Consider the following 19,126-nt stretch of genomic DNA (forward strand, 5'->3'; position numbering starts at 1 on the left):
AATAGCTCCAGTTTAACGGGACAACTGGGAGGCGTTTGACTCACAAACACATGTGAACTGCCAGGTAATCAGCAGAGAGGCTGGCTAATGCCACACCAAAGCCCATACAACGCGAAACATCACCAGTACAAGCTAGCACCTGTTGCTAGCAAATTGTTGGCTGCTTTGCGGGCTTAGCGACTTTGCTTCTGACTGAAAGCTAACAGGATGAAGGACATTGTCGCCACAACGCCAGCAGAAATCAGAATGGCAATCGAACCAACAGATGAGAACCGGAATTTGGTTTAGCATGTTAGCATTCAGCTTCAAACCTAACGCTAACCCATAAAACCCGACGAGAAACCCTAAACCTCGTCCTGACCATATAAAATAAAAATAGCCCTAAATTCCGAGCCTAAAAGCTAATCTTAAATCTGAAGTGCACTTATTTGTAGCCAGCTCGCGCGTCCAGATAGTTAGCGACGGTAACGCTACTCGTCTTTCTTACTTGCATTCTTGTGACCAATAAGAGTTTTGTTTTGTTTTTTTGGTGATGAATTTTAGTACGGTTGGAATTGTACTCGAACCGAAACGAGCAGACATTGCTCACAACGACATCAACTTATTATGACCAAGAGGAAGGCGGACTTTAATTCTTTTTAATCGCCGCCAGAAGAAGCAAACTCGGAAAGCAAAAATATGAGCCGCCCAGACTGGTTCTCTGGCCCAGTCCAGATTAGACTCTCTTCCATCCTTCACTAGAATCCCCCCCCCCCAGAGTGATCATGGCCTCCGACCGCAACCTTTTATGAAGGGCACGCGAGGTGTAAGGTACTGTCCCTTCCGCAGTCAAAGATGCAAACATCCAACGAGAGTCTCCGGCTTTTGGCCACTTATCTCACATCAAGGGGCGCCGCTCACCATAAAAGCCCTTCTTTGTCTGTGTTTTACATGGGTATGAACACACAGCCTTTCAGATACGCCTGGTGAGCGCCGAGAGAGGCTCAAGTGGTATTCAGGAGATTAATGGTCCAAGCGCATGGTCGGGTCGTCAAACCGGGGTCGCTCAAATGACCAGAAAGGAGTATTGAAGCACCTAAATTTGCCTTCCTGCTGCCATACAAATAAAGTTAACCTCGCCTTGCCGAAGGGTAGGATTTGAGTTTTAGGCTCAGATGATTGGGTCAGGAAGGAGATCATCCACAATTGGAGGCGCGAGCAGTTAAGGTCCAGTTTTAGAGTTCTGATTAAATTTTAGGGGCGGATCGTGTCCTCTTGCCAGGCATCAGGCCGGGACAAGTCATTTGTAAAGAATGACAAATTAGCGTAGGCGGTTGCCGCTAATGAGAGATTTTAATTATCGGCTAATCCGCTGGTCATTTTGTGACGAAGGGATCAATCATTCCCTCGTTAAGATGTCAGACAATTGTTGGAAATGAGCTGAAGTGCGGCGGGTAGCACGGCTGCTCGGTGCAAAATGTCCGTTCTTTTACAGAGGTGGGGATTAGATTTGTGCAATTATTTGAGTATTTACTTTTCAGACTTGAGTTTTAGTTTGCCATTTTGAAAAAAACAAAAAAAACAATAACGACTTTGTCAAAATAGGCTCGTTACCTTCTTCAGCCTCCACGGATCAGATGACTTGACGTAAAAAAGATAATGGCAACCGTGGCTGTGACATGGACACGGTGTGGGCAAACTACGGCCCGGGGGCCACATGCGGCCCGTTAAATGTTTTAAGCCGGCCCGCCGAACTTGAAAAAAAATTAAATGAATAAACCTTGTTCACGTTTTGATTTCTAAATACTCTCATGTGTCAAACATATATTTTGTTGTTAGGCTTTTGTTCAGTTTCATTTAAAATTAAATGAATTTTCTTTCTCCGATGAGGTGAGGTGACCAAAACACTCCATCCATCTGTTCCTGGTCCGGCCTCTCTGTCAAATTTTAGAACCCATCGTGGTGCCAGTCAAAAAGTTTGCCCACCCCTGATTTAAGTGAATCCATTTTTCATTCTGCACTCTCTCATATAGTTTGAAACGAAGGAACATCCGGATGTGTTCAATACAGTCGTGAGCTCCCAAAAAAAAATCTATGAATAAAATATTTAGAGAGCAGTGGCAAAAGCAGATTTGGTGTAGAATGCCTTCCGGATTTTTATTGATTGGAATAAACGAACCTTAACCCAATCCAAACCTTAAACTACAAATCCCAACCCGAAAATGAAAATCCTTCATTAGCAGAAGTTAGCCACATTTCGCCTCGCAAGCAATCCCGACCCGACCAACCCCGCTCGAGCATGGCACAGACTGTCAAGTCAAAGTGTTGATTGTCTTTAAACCCGCCCGTGGTCCGATTGTTCGACTGAACAAAGCTGAGCCACAGTTGATGGGATTAATTAACAGGGATTAACTTTCTCTACCTTCTTTCCTTCACACTCTTGTTTAACTCCCTCCTGCCGTTCCAATAAGACATCAATTCCCCTGTCCTACTGCAGCCTTTGAATTAAGATGTGTGTCCGTCTGCATCGGCAGTTGAATCTGTCAAAAAAGAAACAAAAAAAAAAAACACGTCCTCGTAAATTCAAAGGGGAATTCACTCGAACCCTACCCATAAAGCCGAAACCAAAACGTAAACGCTATCCACTATACACGTGTGATCAAACCTCGAACCCTGAAACCGAAATTTAAAAACGCCACCTCAACGCGAACCTGAATTTTAATCCAAACCCTTACCGGTGCTCTTCATCTCCTCCCCGCCACTAAGAAAGAGAATCAGCCGCGCGAAGAAGAAGAAAGGGAGCGGCAAACACCGCCGGACGACATCAGAGTGGCGACGTGAGATAAAGTATAAGAAGAAGATGAGGAAGAGGAGGCCAAATGAGAAGCGAGCGCGGCGAGATGGAGGAGTGGTGGTGGGGGAAAGAAAAAAAAAAAAAACACACACACACACATGTTCTTTCATCAACACAAGCCCGCGCTAAATCACTTTCCTGGCAAGAACAGAGCGGCTGCTATCTCGCCTTTTTAATATGTTGCCAGAGTGACAGTGCGTGATACAAGACGTGGACCGGGAGGTGGGGGAGACGGAGGTGCCGGGAGGGGGTAGGAAGTGTCACGTGGACAGGGAGGAGGAGGAGGAGCACAATTTTTTGTTCAGTCATTCTGATTTCAGGGGTGGGCAAGCTTTTCGATTGGCGGGCCACAATGGGTTCGGAAATTTGACAGGAGGGGCCGAGGAGCAGATGGATGGAGTGTTTTGGTCGCCTCACCTCATTGGAGAAAAAAAAATACATTTAATTTGAAATGAAAATGAACAAAAGCGTATTTAGAAAATAAAACATGAACAAGGTTTATTCATTTAATTTTTTTCAAATTCGGCGGGCCGGATTAAAACGTTTAGCGGGCCGCATGTGGCCCCCGGGCCGTAGTTTGCCCACACCTAAAACACCGCTATGTGATTATTTTTTCACCTTTGTCTGATGTTTAGTTTGAAAGTTGACTTCAACTATTTAAAAAAAATAAAAAAATTATATATATATATACATATATTTTTTTTTTTTTAGTTTAAATATTGGTTACTGTTCTTTTGTGTTTGTCAAGTTCAAGACCCCCCCCCCCCAAAAAAAGTCCCAATAAGTATTGTGTAATAAACTATGGCAATCATCATGACAGGCTACAGTGTCCTTGCACTTGCGCACACACACAAACTGGCTGCCTTATCTCATGTCCTCTCTCGTGGACTCTTAATGCATCACAACCAGCTCCTCTTCGGCCGCGGAGCTCTGCTCTGATATGAAAGGAAGAAAAAAAATAAAAAGATATTACAGAACATTGGCACAAACTGGGTGCTGTGCTCCTCTGCAGGTCACATTGATATAGAGGATATTGAAGTGTTTTCGGGACAGGGGGGGGGGGGGGGGGGGGAACTTTCCCCTCCAGAATGTGCAGCGCCGTCATCCAAGCGAGCAGATTACGCCTCGACCCGGCAGCTTGACCTTCACTTAACTGCGCGGCCATCACGGCACTCCACGTGTTTTATTGACTTGATTCTCGGCGTCTTCAAACTGGACAGCAAATGTTGTTACCGAGAGCGGCTCCTGTATTGAACCCGCCCCCTCCTCACGCACACACACACCACTGGTCACCCCCCCCTCCCTAAAGTGGCACTAAATAAGTAATGGGCCGTCTCATCAGCTTTGGCTAGCCACTAACCGGATGGGTTACAGTAAAGGGAGATTAATGGATGCAGGGATGGAGATAAACAGACGAGTGGCCTGTGACGACGGCTAAGTGACTTATAGTATGCGCCGCGCGCCACTTCACCGACCGCACCGCATCCATTTGTGTGTCCCCGGAGCAAAGACGCGTGTGAAAAATGACACGTCGGAAAATCAAAGCTTGTTGTCATGGAGAAACTGACCTCCAGACGTGCTGGAGAGGCCTTCTAACCCCTTGGGCCACTTCGGGGCCTCGGGCAGGGACCGGCAAGAATGTTTTTGAATATCGGAATTACTTACGGTTGAATTATGCATGTTTTTTTTTTCTCATTTGAGAGACAAGCAGCATGCACACAGTGAAACCAAACACTTGTGACTAACATTTTGCATTGTTTGTTAGCAGTAAGATAAGGTCTCCAATGGCAAAACTCGGTGGTTGTTTAAAAGACACATCCAAGCGCGGTTCCCTCAAAACAAAACAAAAAAGAGTGGCACAAAAAAGAATACATTAATCATTTATAAATAAGGCACATACACCATTATTTACAATACAAACTCATTATTTATAATAGTAAATAAGAATATTAAATAATTTCAATAATTTTATTAATAATAATTTTAATAAAATAAATGTGATTTATTATTTCAAACAAAACAAAAAAGATTGTGTTATTGTTCTTATATATTATTATTACTACAGTTTATGAAAGATTAAGTAAACGCACTAAAAAGGGAATAAATAAAAATACCATAATAAATACACAAATTATTTTCAAAACTAATTTGAATAAAAAAAATTTTTATTTGAAATAAATGGAAAATGCATTTAAATAAAAAAATATAATAAAATGATTTTTTAAATATTATTTGAAACACTACATTATTTCTTCAAGAAAATTGAAATAATTTTTTCAAAGTAGTTTCAAGTAAATTTCTGCTACTCCCTTTACTGTATATTATTTTTTCCTAGTTAAATTGAAGTCATCACACGAGTGGCATTGCCAACTAATGGCCTGACATGCATATCACAACACAACAGCAATTTTAGTCTTTTATTTATTCTTTTTTTATTGGTTTTTAATGGAGCTAGTTTCGTCGCTGTCGTCGTACGGTTTTGATACAGTCTGCTAAAAGGTCTGGACCGAGTCCACAATAACAAGCTAACAGCTTTATCCCTCCTGCACCAAACTTTACAAGTGGGCACAATGCTGTCAAGCGAGCCCACTTGGCAGAGCGCTTAATGATGTGGCTGTGGTTCTTAAACACTTCCATTTATTGCTACGACACCACTTTGGAGTTGATCTCGGGATGTTTACGAGAGAAGAAACTCACAACAATGGCATCACGTTACAATGTCACGCTGACGACCAGTGAGCTCGTTAGGACAGCCCTGCTTTCCAGCAGTCGTGAGCGACTGGGCAGCACAGTTCAGAATATCGTCATAGTCTGGCGATTTTACTATGTCCTGCGCAGATTCAACGCAGCCCTAGAATTTAACTGGCATTAAGATTTCTGCCAATGCGGCGCATATTTCCCTTATGAAAATTTTAATTTGTAGAGTGACTCCTCAAACCAGCAAGAGTTTCTTTTTTCATTAAGAAAAATAGTACTCTATGATAATGTACTTCAAAGTAACAATAATTATAATAATAAAAATAATATATATAGTATATAAATTAAATAATAATACAATAATTGCAAAAATATATTTAATTTAAATGTTTTGCCACATTTGATATTTAATTCAAATGGACATTGTGCTGCTCCCTCCAGTGTGCATGTCTCGGCCACCAGGGGGCAGTATGCGGATATAAATTGAGGCAATCACAAGTCATTCTTTGCCAAGTATAAAAAAAAACACATACGTTCTACGTATGTGTGCTGCTCGACTGCCGGCGTTCAGATATAACACCGCAACGCTGATGCTATTTGCCCGTTTATGGCGTTTTGCATTGTTTGCAAGCTTTAAGCTCTGCAGACTTTCCAAAGTCAAAGCTAAGTGGTTGGTGTAAATACGCAATGTGTTATTCGCTGTTTGATGTTTAGTTTAACAGTAGACAAACTGTCAGTGGTGGTTTTTTTTTTTTTTTTTCAAATACTTGTTCTCGCTCTGCCAAACAGCTGCTGCTGGTTGTAAAGTGAGTTGACTTGACTTCATCTGCTCGCATACTGTATCTCAATTTTACGCCCAGAACTCAAAGCTAAAAAAAAAAATTGCCTGCACAAGGGCTTGTAATTCTAAAAATGTGTCAATTGGGTCATTCGTATCTCAAGGTACTTCTGTTACATGAAGATCGCCTGCGCCAGGTGTAGCAAAGCAGCCCCGGCATAGCACAGAGAGTAAGCTTTCGAAACTGGGATGTCGTTCAAAATATTTTTTGGCAGTCATGAGATATTATTGTTCCCTGCACAGAAAGTCTGTGACAGATGCCGAGAAAAAAAAAAAAAAAAAAAAGTCACCAAAACAATTTGCGTCCATGTTTGGATGTTGGAGTCAGATTCAATTTCTTCCAGATGTATTCATGCTAATCTCATCCTCTCTCATAAAAAGAAGATTTGCAATTTATTTTCTTGTCCCAAAAAAAAAAAAAAAAAGCTTCAGTTCAAGTGTGACGGTTGCGCGTAATCAATGTAAACGCAGCATTCTGCAACGGACCAGTTGTCTCGTCTTGTGCTGTTTTCACATCCTCGCCAGCCGCGTGGTTGCTGGACCGAAGGACGCTGGTGACCCCGCGCTGATCAATTTGCTCAATTTATGCTTAATTAGCCGCCCACGAACGGCACAGCCAATCCATCCGCCTCGGTCCGGCTCTAATCATCCGGCCGCCATTCAGTCACCCTCAAAACGACAGCAAGGTTATCTTGCGACGCGCAAAGTGTCCAACGCCTCTTCCTCACAAGCCGACGTTTTAACGAGCGCTCATTTACGAGAAGCCGACACCGCGGGCACAATCAACAATGCCCCCGGGTCGTGCGTAAAGACGTGGTAAAAATCCGACTGGGGCTACTATGGGAGCAGTTTGGGGATTGGCTGTAAAAAAAAAAAAAAAAAAAGACGCTACCGCAGTTGCTACACCAACCAACGCAAGATAATGAACGTCTCGGCGGGAAACGTGTTCATAAATAAAACAAGCCGCGCTACAGCCGCATGGCATTTACTGTGCCTTTTTCCTGCAGAATGGCAAATCAATACTAATGCCACACACACACACACACACACACACACACACACTGAGTAAATAGGCATCACTCGGTGGCACTTTGACCCGTGGCTGGTGAAGACATGACGGCGCATGAAGAGAAGCAAATTTCAAGGAACTGAGGGTAAAAAGCCCCCGAACGAAATGCAGCATTTGGTATTCCAGATGAGAAGGCAACCGGGACAGTTTTGAGTTGCTTGTAGTCAGACTACATTCGATCCTAGTTTTGATGGTCGATTATTATGGGCTGGCGGGTTAATTTTGCTGTGCTGGCAGATTGACACCACATTCTAGGAACAATAAACACCTGAAGCTCCAGGCGGCGATTTAAGGGCCCACGCATCCCCTTTTTCATGATGAATCCTTCCAGTTGGAAGAATTCCATAGTTTGCTTTCGTTAAAGTACCAATGATTTGCCCAAAATGGCTACTTCCGAATTAAAATCCCTGAATTTCTTTGGGTCGCTTGAGACTTTTTCTTGATGGACATGATATTTGGCATTTTGCCGATAATCGGCATCGGCCTTTTAATAACTTTCAAGGCCGAAAAAATTTAAATCTGGTTTATTTTGGATGGCTGCAGCACACTCCTCTCTCTCTCTCACTCTCTGGTGTGCTGGTGCAGAAGCAGATTGCAGTGCCCACCCAACCAATGAATATCGGCTTCAAATATCGGTTATCGGCATCCATGACTACGAATAATCGATATCGGTATCGGCCGTGAAGAAAGCATATCGGTCTATCACTAGTGTCGGCCGTTTAAACGAGTATGAAGGGCTAATTTTAACGGCTTCGATACCCATGCCCTGCCAATATTAGATTGTGTAGCCAAAAAGAATCCTGGCAATGTCGCGTCGCCTATCCATCAAGGACGCTTCTAATTTGACCGCATTTAAGCAAACACCTAATTGGAGTTTGTCAAAGTACCAGATATGCATGCAAAATGGCTGCTTCAAACCAAAATGGCCCACTTCCTGTTTAAAAATGGAACTTGAAACTTTTTCGTGAGTTGCTGAGTGAGTCATGTTAGCAACTCCTGAATCAATACATTTAAAGCTAGGTGAGATTTCTGGCAGGAGTAAGACAAGAGGTCTTTGGAACCACCTGCTGCTTGAAGCGCCAATAAGAATCTCTTCAAGTGGAAGAACAGTGACGGAGAGAATGTTATCAGCGATGAAAACTCGTCAGCTGGGATGTATGCATCACGTGACGAGATGAAAAAGTAGGAGGAAGAACATTCCCTGCCCAAAACTGTCATCACGGCTTGCGATGATGAGCATCATATCATTGGTCAAGCGGGAAATCGCCAGACGGATATCAGTTAAGCGCTGCCGTGACCTTTTAACCAAGCGAAATACTTCTAAGGATGACATTTTGTACTCGTATCCGTCCAAAAGAGAGTCCCGCCTTGACAGAGGACTCGTTTGTAAAAGATTTAAAATCGCGATACCTCTAAGGAAAATGTCGGTAGCCAAATGGTCCTATCGATCCCATTTCTGACCTTAGCGACGATGCGTGCGTCACGCAACACGGTCAATCATCTCGGAGAGGATGCCAAGCAACGTTTGCATCGACAAGGACAAGGAGATCAGCCAGAAGCCAAGCCAACACAACTCACGGTAACGCAGTCATTTAACAAGGGCACTCCATACGAAAAAAAAAGAAGTAACTGAGGGCAGTGACTTGTTATTTTGCTATCCCCCCCAAAAAAAAAAAAAAAAAAAAAAAAAAAATCGCGATAAAAATCGCAATTTTATTTGTATATTGTGATATTTTTGCCATATCGCCCACACCTGCCGGTACCCAATGCTGACAAGTGTCACAGGCAGAGGACGCTTTGTCTCCATTAATGCACGGAGGCGAAAAGTGAGGTCATGCCGTCCCTTTTGCTCGGCCTGGTATGTCCACGGAGTGAAAAAAAAAAAAAAAGAGAATATATCACACCGGCATCTGAGTTAAGAGCTCGTCAAGCACGGGGTAATGAGGCTACTTTGAAACGGCGTCAGACTTCAAGGTTAATGGAACACCTGCCAGTGCAGGGAAGAAAAAGATAACCCAGGAAGGATTTGTGTGTCGAATTTTTTTTCCCCCCCCGACGTGCAGCCTTGAGACGTCACTCAACAAAGTGACGGCGGAGTCAGTGGGAAGCGATGAAAGCCGCTATAAATGACATGAGTCACAACCCGAAGGTGAGCCGCAATCAAAGGGGCTCGCGGTAAAATTCGGATTGACTGTTCAGGAGGAACGAGCCGGGTGGCGGCTGGCTTTTTGTTCTGTTAATCAAGCCCTTTACCGATAGACAAATATTGAGATGAGGATCAAACAAGCCGCCGGCGGCTTCCTGCTTCCTCTCGCCGGCTAACAGAAAAGCGGCCCACTGAAAATTATGCAAATCGGCATCAGGCTAACCAATGAGAAGGATGGCAAATTAGCAGGCTGTTTAGTCTCGCAAATGGTGCGAAAGCAGATGAAGGGCTGCCGCCGCCTGATTTCATTATCCGGATGGAAACGGGAGGTAGAAGAACAAGAACAAGATTTACACTTTATTGACCGAAGAAAATTAACAAAAAGGCAATGCCGCAACATTAGCAAAAGACAACCCAACGCAGCCGAGAATAGCAATGAGCTTTAACTCTATTTTTAGGGAAACACTTTTTAAAATCCCTTAAAAACGCCACAACAATATTAAAGATCCTTGTGGTGTTTTAGAAGCCGAGTTGTAGAATACCTTCGTTTTCAAAATCACTTTCATTTTCAACTTCCACAAGGCCGTCGGGTTCAACTTGGAGCCAGAGTGCAACAACTAGCATTGTTGCCATACATTATTTCATTTCAATTTTGACGTTGTCGCAACTTAAATTACTGTTTTAACACCCCCAAAATATGTATTTTTTTGCCTAGAAGCAATAAAAAAAAAAAAAAAACTGAAAATCAAATACAATAAAAGAAAACTGCTACAAAATTACCATGACAACCCAAAGAAGCAGAAAGAGGGTAGAAGAGATATTGGGTCACGCGAGGATGGCGACGCGGCGGTCCAATCAAGTCGGAAAATCAAATTAGCGAAGTGAACGCCACAAGGCGAGGTGAGCGGCGAATGAAAAGAAAGAACGAGAGAGCATTTCAATAATCGATAGAGCTTGGAGTGAAAAGAGTGCAACAGAGACAGACACAGAGAGAGAGAGACAGAGAGAGAGTGCGAGAAAGACAGTGAGAGAGCGAGAGAGCGAGATTGTGCGAGAGAGAGTGAGAGAGAGTGTGTGAGAGAGAGCGAGAGAGTGAGAGAGAGAGAGAGCGAGAGAGTGTGTGAGAGAGAGCGAGAGAGTGAGAGAGAGAGAGTGTGTGAGAGAGAGCGAGAGAGCGAGAGAGAGAGAGCGAGAGTTCATTCGTCATAGCTGAGGATGAGCTGAGGCCAGAGCAGTTAGATTGTCAGCGGCTCGTAATCAGATGAGCAACGCCAATCATTAAATTCCTGCAGAAGCACACCGACTATTGTCCTCCTCCTCTGTAGGAGCTTATCACGGCATCTCTACGTCCTCATCCTCTTCATCCGAGACTCAGCGAGACTGCGAAGGTCCTCCTCATGGAAACCAAATTGTTTGGTTTATTACAGCAGAGATCACGATAAACCGAGTTCTTCTTTTGTAATATGTGCGTACTCGAATTTGGTTGGGCAAAAGCTACTCATTAAAAACATTACATTTGGAAAAGATGTCATTTTATATTTCATTATCAACTGGGATGTAATTAATTGTCAATGATTTCTCAAGTTTTTTGAATGCGCTCAATTAACTACGTAGTCACACAATTTTGACCTGATGATCATTATCAAACTGTCATACATATTTTTTTTTTCCCCAAACAAAGTAATCATGATTGTCTCTTCTAAAATAAATATTTAATAGATATGAGTGAGGTCCAAAGAATATTCATCGAAAACTAACTGGAACAATTTTTTTTTTTTTTTCCCAAACGAGCCAACCCACATGATTAATCAACAAGCTTTTTTGTCCCGGAATAAAACAAGAACATCACAGAAAGCGAACTCCACAACTCTTGTCTCGTCTGTCGGGACAGGATGGAGGAGGCAACGGGAGGCGGGCATGCTACGAGAGCGGCTCTTGGCGCGACATACAAGACCGGCAAAAAAAAAAAAAAAAAAAAAAATCAATCAATTCTTCCTTTTCAAGCCACCCATTAAAAGGCGCCAGGGAGACGTGGAGCACTTGTTCAAGACGCACCATTACAGCGTATTATGTATTCTGTTCCGAGGGCGCCCGGCATGCTCCATTACACTAAACCGCCAAGCACGCGGCTGGGTCCATTTTGCGCCGACAATATCTAGAAATTAAAGTCCACTAAGAAATTACAAATGAAATATTCTCGGACACGAATCAAAATGCCGAAGGCAACCCGAGATTGCATACAAATATACAACTTTCGTCAGTTAAAAATAAATTCTTGGAAAATTATTTAAAAAAAATAAAAAATTAAAAAATTTAAAAATAAATTTAAAAAAAAAAGGCATAGTCATTTTTTATTTTCAACTAAAACATTTTTTGTATGCAATATAAAATCCAACATTATTTTTGTGGTATTCATTTTTTTTTTTTTTTGCCCAGTTTGGTTCAAATACTTAAATTGTCATTTTTCTCTTATGGTGATGCATTTTGATTGCGTTTGAAAGATTTCAGAATTGTTTTCGAAAGCCCATTCAAGACGTTTTGTTTGTGGTTCTGCTGCTATTTTTACTCGCCTCTCGGTATCGACAATAAAATTCGCAGTGTTCTTTCCTATTGCGCTCGTAAACACGCGCATACAGTATCATAAACACGGAGTGCTGCATACCCCTTTAAAAAGCCGCTCTCAGCGGGTCTCCTCCTGTCAGAACCACGGCCCAGAACTCTCAGTCAGGCCGGACCGGCTAGGGAGTTGAGAGGACTGGAGTGAGCTGCACTGAGTCCATTTGAACAAGCCCACACAGTGGGAAGAAGCCTCTGAGCCAAACGATACAACAAACTCGTGTCATGTTTCTTTTGGACGAAGCTTCAGCCAACTGAGACATTAAAAAAAAAAAAAAAGGAAAAAATAAAACTTGCCGTCTTACAGCAGTTTGAGGATGAAATCAGAATATTTTTAGTGTAAAGTCCTAAGTTTCGAATCGCATCATAATATGGTTGTACATTTAAAAAAAAAAAAAAAAAGCCTTCACGAGAATACAGATAATTTTTTTTTAATCTAACGATATTTGAGTGAGGAAAAAAAAAAAGAATTAAAAAAAAAATTAAAAAAAAAAAAATTGGGGGGGGGATTAAATTGCAATTTTAGAAGTATAAAAATCAGAATCTTGTCTTAAAATATTTTTTATTGTTGACTTTTTCCACCGGAAAAAAAATAAATCCTCACATTACTCTGACGATGTACTTTAAAAAAAAAAAATCAAAAAAAAAAATCCAATGTTTCCTTCTCAGTGTGGTCCTAATACGAGTTGGCCCTTAGTCTTTTTGCAGTGGATGCATTTTGCATGAAGCGGATCAAAAGCGCCTCCCTCTCATCTGATCAGCCTTTAAAGCCTTGGCTGAGTTCAAAGTCCTTGCCCACCCTTGGACTCGGTTCCCATTCCTGCCAGCCTCCTGAAGTGAATGAACACTGGGTTAGAATCTCGCTATAAAACTGTCAACATTTGAAGCGCCAAAAAAAACAAAAAAAAAAACCTTGAGGGTGCCAAGCGAAGAGAGCAAAACAAATAAAAGCAAAAAGTCCTCCAAGAGAGGCTTTCTCCTTCATTGTGCCGCTTGCTGAGCCTTCCACTTTCAACTTTTAAAGCCCTCGTCGCAACTGCTGAGGTGTGCATCCTTTTGTTTCTGCACAATCGATAAATACAAATGAAAAAAAAAAAAAAAACACAGCAGAAGAAGCAAATAAGAGGAACATAAGGCAGAAAGGTGATACTTGTGTGGGCCAGTCAGAATGTGGAATGTCAAGGGCGAGATAGAAGAAAAAAGGCGCACATTCAATTTAACAGGAGCTCATTTTAGGATTTTTCTCGTGCAGAGCAGCCAAATGTCCCGAAAAAAATATATTCATTTTATAAAAAATAAATAACTATTCGAGAATAAAGGCCTACTTAACAAAGATTCTTGAACAATACAACAATTTTTTCAAGATAATGACCCCAAAAAAAAAAAAAAAAAAAAAAAAAAAGATTCTCGGAATAATTTTATTTTATGAAGGCAAAATATCAAATTTTTTCCTTGGAAAAAATACAATCTTTTTTTTTTTTTTATATATAACCTTACTCCAGTTTTCCAGAGAAGACTATTCTTGTAAGATTATGACATTTTTCTTGAAAAAACACAAATTATTCTCACAAAATTCCAATTTTTATCTTGAAAACTTTTTTTTTTTTTATGTAAACATGAATTTTCTGAAGTTTACAATTTATCTCGACAATATGATTTGTTGCTTATATTACTTTTTTTTTTTTTTTAAACGATACAAATTCAGGACTAGCGCCTTTATTTTGTAAAATCGTGTCTTTCATTCTCAAAGAATTATGACTATTCTCGTCAAATTAAGGTTTTATGCCGCCCCCTCCCCCCCAAAAAAAGACTCCACTCTCGTGAGTCCCCTTTATGTTCTCTGGAATGCAAAACGATGTGCTGCGCAAAGACAACACAACCCACGCTCACACATCCTGGATGTATGTATCAAGTGTTCCTTATCCACGTGCAAATATGCCTTCGTGCAATATGTGCTTGCTTGTGTTTGCATATGGCCCTGGCTTGTTTGTTTACGTTTGCTGTTGTGTGCACATGTACTGTAAAGTCCGCGTGTGTGTGTGGGTGTGTGTGTGCGCGTGTGTGAGGTTAGTTGGAGTGCAGGAAAAGAGAGAGAGAAGTGTGTCATCACTTCTCCGGTCCCTCATGACTGCTGTTTGCAGCCAAGTGAAACACCATCACTGCCATCACCGACAAACATGCACGCACACACACACCAACACTTCCACTCCACTTACACACACACACTCACAGGCTTTTGATGGTGCCAAAGCACAACGACGAAAAACAAAACATGTCGTGGAATTCTCTTAGTTTAGTCGAACATATCATTTAGCGAATAAATAACGTGAAAATATAAGGTGCATAATGCTAAAAAACATGCGCCACATAAGAAGCTAACTTAGTTTCCAATTTGTGGTGTTGAAAGAAAGTGAAAGTGTGCAAACGTTGCCTAGCATGCTAAGAAAGGCCCCGGAACTTGGTATTTTCTTGTCATAAATACCGTAACTATTGTTATTTCCTTATTTGTACTAAAAACGGAAGCAAATTAAGCGCTAATTTAGCGCTATGAAGACAAAATGCTACAGGTCCCTGGAAAACACTAAAAACGAGAACACTTCAAATGAGTAACCGTCAATGAAAAAAAGTTGTATTGAATTTTATAATAAGACTACTTTATACACATACACACAGAATTTTTTTTTTTTTTTTTTTTTAAAGTTGTCGGTGCCAGGAGAAGTTAGCCCACTATAACTAGCATGCTAACGTGCAGCGGCTGAGCAGATGATGAAGTTTATCCATCTCGTTTTTGCCGACAGCCAACATTTATTCAAGTGGGGTACTCAGTCACTGCGCCGTTCAAACACCGGATGACACTTTGGAACATTCTTTAACCTGCTGCGGCCCTTGGATCAAACAATAGAGCTAATAGACGAACTCGTGTAGAATGAGTAGTGGGGACAATACAAATGAGACAAATAGACAAAAATTATCTGCTGGACAAATCCATCTGGATTATGTGACGTATAAATTTTGCTTGATCGCCAAAATGGAAGGACGAATAAATGACCAAAACACCGAGAGGGATTGAATTGGCATTTCTTGCTCACGAGTGAAACGCAATTCTAAAAAGTGAGCGATGAGACGGCAAATAAATTAAAGCTCCTTGTCAGTTTGTGCCTCGCGTGTCTCGCTGAAGGCTTCCAGAGTGTCCGATTGCATTCTCTTATCTTTTTTTCTGTATTTATGGTTGCCATCATGTGCTCTGACAAAACCAGAGCGATGGAAGCGGATTGAGCAAATCTAATCAACATGACTGTTACTCATCTAAATAGTCAGCCCGGCCATTTAGAGGCACTGCTGCTGTTCATCACTGATGATTGAGTTACAATGTAGCCAAGCTTGTGCGCGAAAGCCCAACTCCGATGCCTAATGCCGGCTTGAAACCCTAATTTGGAACCCTAACCTATGCTTAAAACGCCAACTTTATAAGAAGTTGAAACTATCAAGAACCCCGCATTAAACCTCTAAAAATGTCCCCGTAACAATCCGACCACGACGCCTCTATTTCTCTGTTCCAGCGCGAGCGCCGCTCTCGTCTCCTTTGTGCGAGGTTGTGAATGGCCGCTTTGACCGTTGACGCATGCGCAGCTCGAGTCCATCATCGGCGTCCAGATCAAAACACACACACACACACACACACACACACACGTGCGCTTTTTACTCGTTATTACTCAGCGTCCATAGCACATTAGATCCCCTTTAGCGTGGAAATCGCGCTGTAAAACGTTAGTTAGCGGACCTTATTGGACTTAATCAAGCGTAGCACAAGAGGTACCTGTTAAAGGCTGACAGTGAATATAAAAGTGACGTGCAAGTGCAGCGGAGAAATATGAAAGAGCTTCTGAAGCGCAAGGAACGCGCCATTAGGATAAGGAACGCGTGGAAGCCCCAGGCTATTCTAATGTTTGGCTTCCCCGGTTTAGAACCCGAATGCGAAAGCATAATCGTGTCTTGAAACCCTAATCTTTGCTTGAAGCCTTAACTTGGTCTTGAGCCACTCAACCGTGGCTTGACTAGCCTCGTTTGAAACTTTTGCTTGAAAACAGTCAAGGCTTGAATCGCTGACTTGATACCGTCACTTGAAATCCTAACCCAGATTTGAAACCCTCATGGGAAAAATTTGAAATCATAACATCAACCATGGTTTCATTTCTTTCATTAAAAGTCCGATGTGAAATGCTAACTTGAAACCCGACACTTAGCTTGAACTGAAATTCTACCTCAAAACACGAACCCAAACTTCAGCAAGACTCAGACGCCTCATTTAAAAGCCCTTGGAATGCCCTCGCTTTAAAAATCCAACTTTAAACTTTAACTCATGCTTGAAATCGATGTCAAGAGGCTCGCCGCGTCCATTTTTCATCTTTTCCCTGAATCATTGGAGAAATGACAGTACAAAAAAAAAAAAAAAGTTGCGACCCCCCCTGGCGTAAGCCCAAACAGCGACTCCCCCGCAGCACCAGATTCAATTTGCCAGCTCAAGCGCCTTCCGCCGTTCCCGCGCATTCGCCGTCTAAGATGCGTCCGCGCCGCGAAAACCAAAGCATCTATGACACGGCGGAGATTGCTCTGTCCAAAACGCAATCATCCAGAGGCGTTGCCGCGGCGCTGATGAATTACCGCAGCTTAGGAAAAGACAATGACTTGTCAAGCCGGCCGCTGATCGCCTCTGTCCGGAGGCCCGAGGGCGCCGTTGTTGCAGCGGACTCCGAACACTCGGAAAGTAAGCGCCATCCTGGTAAAACGGGATACATCGTGTTATGTTTCCTCTTCAACAAAAATAGTACATCCTTTAAATATAGATCTGGGAAGGGGTTCGCCACAGGGTCACTGGGAGTTAGCGACGCACCAGTTATCTTGATAACAACGGGCAAGGTGGCGTAAGAGGAGCGACATGCCCGCCGGGCGACCCCTCGAGCGGAGCCTCGCTAAAGTGCTGACTCGCTGCGGGCCGGTGGAAATATGCGGCGGTACGAGCCCCTTTCCGCTCATCAAATAATAATGGGCCCTGCGCTGCGGTCAGGTTGCCGTTGCGGGGTGGGGGATCCGGAGTTATACGGAGGCAGCGAGGTCACCTCGCGGTCACTCGCGTGTGAGTAACCAAGCAAGGTGACCTGGGGAACAGCGGGCACAGTTTGGGATATGATGACGTTTGAGTCTACTACAAAGTCCGGATTCTAGTGCAGGTGTGGGCAAACTACGGCGCGGGGGCCACATGAGGCCCATTAAATGATTTCATCCGGTCCAAAGTAGGGGTGCGCAAACTTTTGGATTGCCACAAGGGGTTCTGAAATTTGACAGACGGGCCGAACCGGGAGCAGATGAATGGAGTGTTTTGGCAACCTCCAACCTCACCTCATCTGAGAATATTCATTTAATTTTTTTCCTCAAGGTTGGCGGGCCGGATTAAAACGTAAAACGCACGTGGCCCCCCCGGGCCGTAGTTTGCTCACGCCTGCTTTAAAATGCATGGTGGAAGAAAGTCATATCACTGCATTTTTTTTTTTTTAACCAGAGATTCTGATTCAAGTTCTGATTTTAATTTTGGTTGCATTTGATTGTGGCTCCTCCTCTTCCTGTTTATCTATTGTTCCGGTTCTGTATCTCGGTCTAGTTCCGGATCGAGCTCCAATTCTACTTCTGTTTTGATTCGAATTCCGTTTTTTGTTCTTCTCCCACGATTGCCTTGGAAAGCAGATTGACGAGAAGGTTTATTTTTATGCAGCGTGTGGGTGGCAAGAGACCTTTCCCTTCGCTGTAAAATAGCGCCAATTCCTAGAGAGGTGAAAATTGGACCAGCTTCTCCACGGACAAAATTGTTGAGACAATCCCCCCTCAAACGGGGGTGCTGAGCGCTCAATCAGCGGAGTGGTGAACGTATTCGAATGCGCTGTCGACTCAGCAAATGTTAAATGTTCTCATTAGCTGCTTGAGAGGTCAGTCGCACATATTGCTTTAAAGCAGGTGTGGGCAAACTACGGCCCGGGGGCCACATGCGGCCCGTTAAACGTTTTAATCCGGCCCACCCAACTTGGAAAAAAAAAAATTCTAAATACTCTGGTGGGTCAAACAGATATTTTATCGGAATGCTTTTGCTCATTTTCATTTCAAATTAAATGACATTTTTTGTCTCCTATGACGTGAGGTGACCAAAACACTCCGTCCATCTGCTCCTGGTCCCATTGTGGCCCGCCAGTCAAAAGGTTTGCACACCCCTACTTTAAAAACCTCTACGGTCCAAAGTCACCTCCTGGTTTCTGGTTCTGGTGCTAGGTCTAGTCTACTTGTAGTTATAGCAAGACTTCTGATTCAAATTGTGATCATTTCCAGAGACGCCAACATTGAAGCTCTTTTCTGGTGAAGAGCGACGCAAGGGGTAAAAAAAAAAAAAAAAAAGGAGCTCAGTACTCATGGCTCGGGGCAGAAGGGGACTTGGGGCTCGAGGCCGGGGGGCCATCCATCTCTGCTTTCAGGAGCGTTGACAAGGTCACGGTCCCCTGGGTGTGAGCCCTTGGGCCGTAACCACGGACACCCAGACAAACTACGATCTGTCACTCAAGCAAACACGGTCACACAAGACGGCAACGGGGAATAGCCAGACAACGGCTGTGTGTGTGTGTGCGACTTAGGGGATATCAGCAGACATTCAGAGGACACGAAATACTGACTGCCCACAGTGAGGAAATGTCTTCATCGCAAAAGGGCTGGAAAAAATATGAAATTAGGCACGTGCTTAAGTTTTAAGAGCCTTTGAGCACAATACAACGTAGGAAAATTATGTTCGGGAGAAATTTTGAGTTCATTATAGTTTGACTTCTAGGTCAACTTCGGGGTCTAGAGCTGGCTTTCCAGGTTTGGGTCTAGTTCTGGTTTAAGTCCTATTTC

At 42.9% G+C, this 19,126-nt stretch overlaps 1 protein-coding gene across 4 annotated transcripts in view; it reads right to left on the minus strand.

Annotated features, from left to right (window-relative positions):
• Positions 1-19,126, minus strand: part of klhl29 (kelch-like family member 29) — a 130,228-nt gene that overhangs the window by 86,419 nt on the left and 24,683 nt on the right. For 2 of the 4 annotated variants that reach the window (XM_088286339.1, XM_088286340.1), the window contains one exon: positions 2,402-2,519. The exons of the other annotated variants lie outside the window; for them this stretch is intronic. The gene's annotated coding sequence lies outside the window, so the exon portion shown is untranslated. The remainder of the gene's footprint in view (positions 1-2,401; positions 2,520-19,126) is intronic. 4 annotated transcript variants of the gene reach the window in all.

This window comes from Idiotropiscis lumnitzeri, chromosome 21, assembly GCF_059441095.1.
Source record: "Idiotropiscis lumnitzeri isolate Australia: NSW breed Sydney's pygmy pipehorse chromosome 21, RoL_Ilum_1.0, whole genome shotgun sequence".
NCBI lineage: Eukaryota > Metazoa > Chordata > Actinopteri > Syngnathiformes > Syngnathidae > Idiotropiscis > Idiotropiscis lumnitzeri.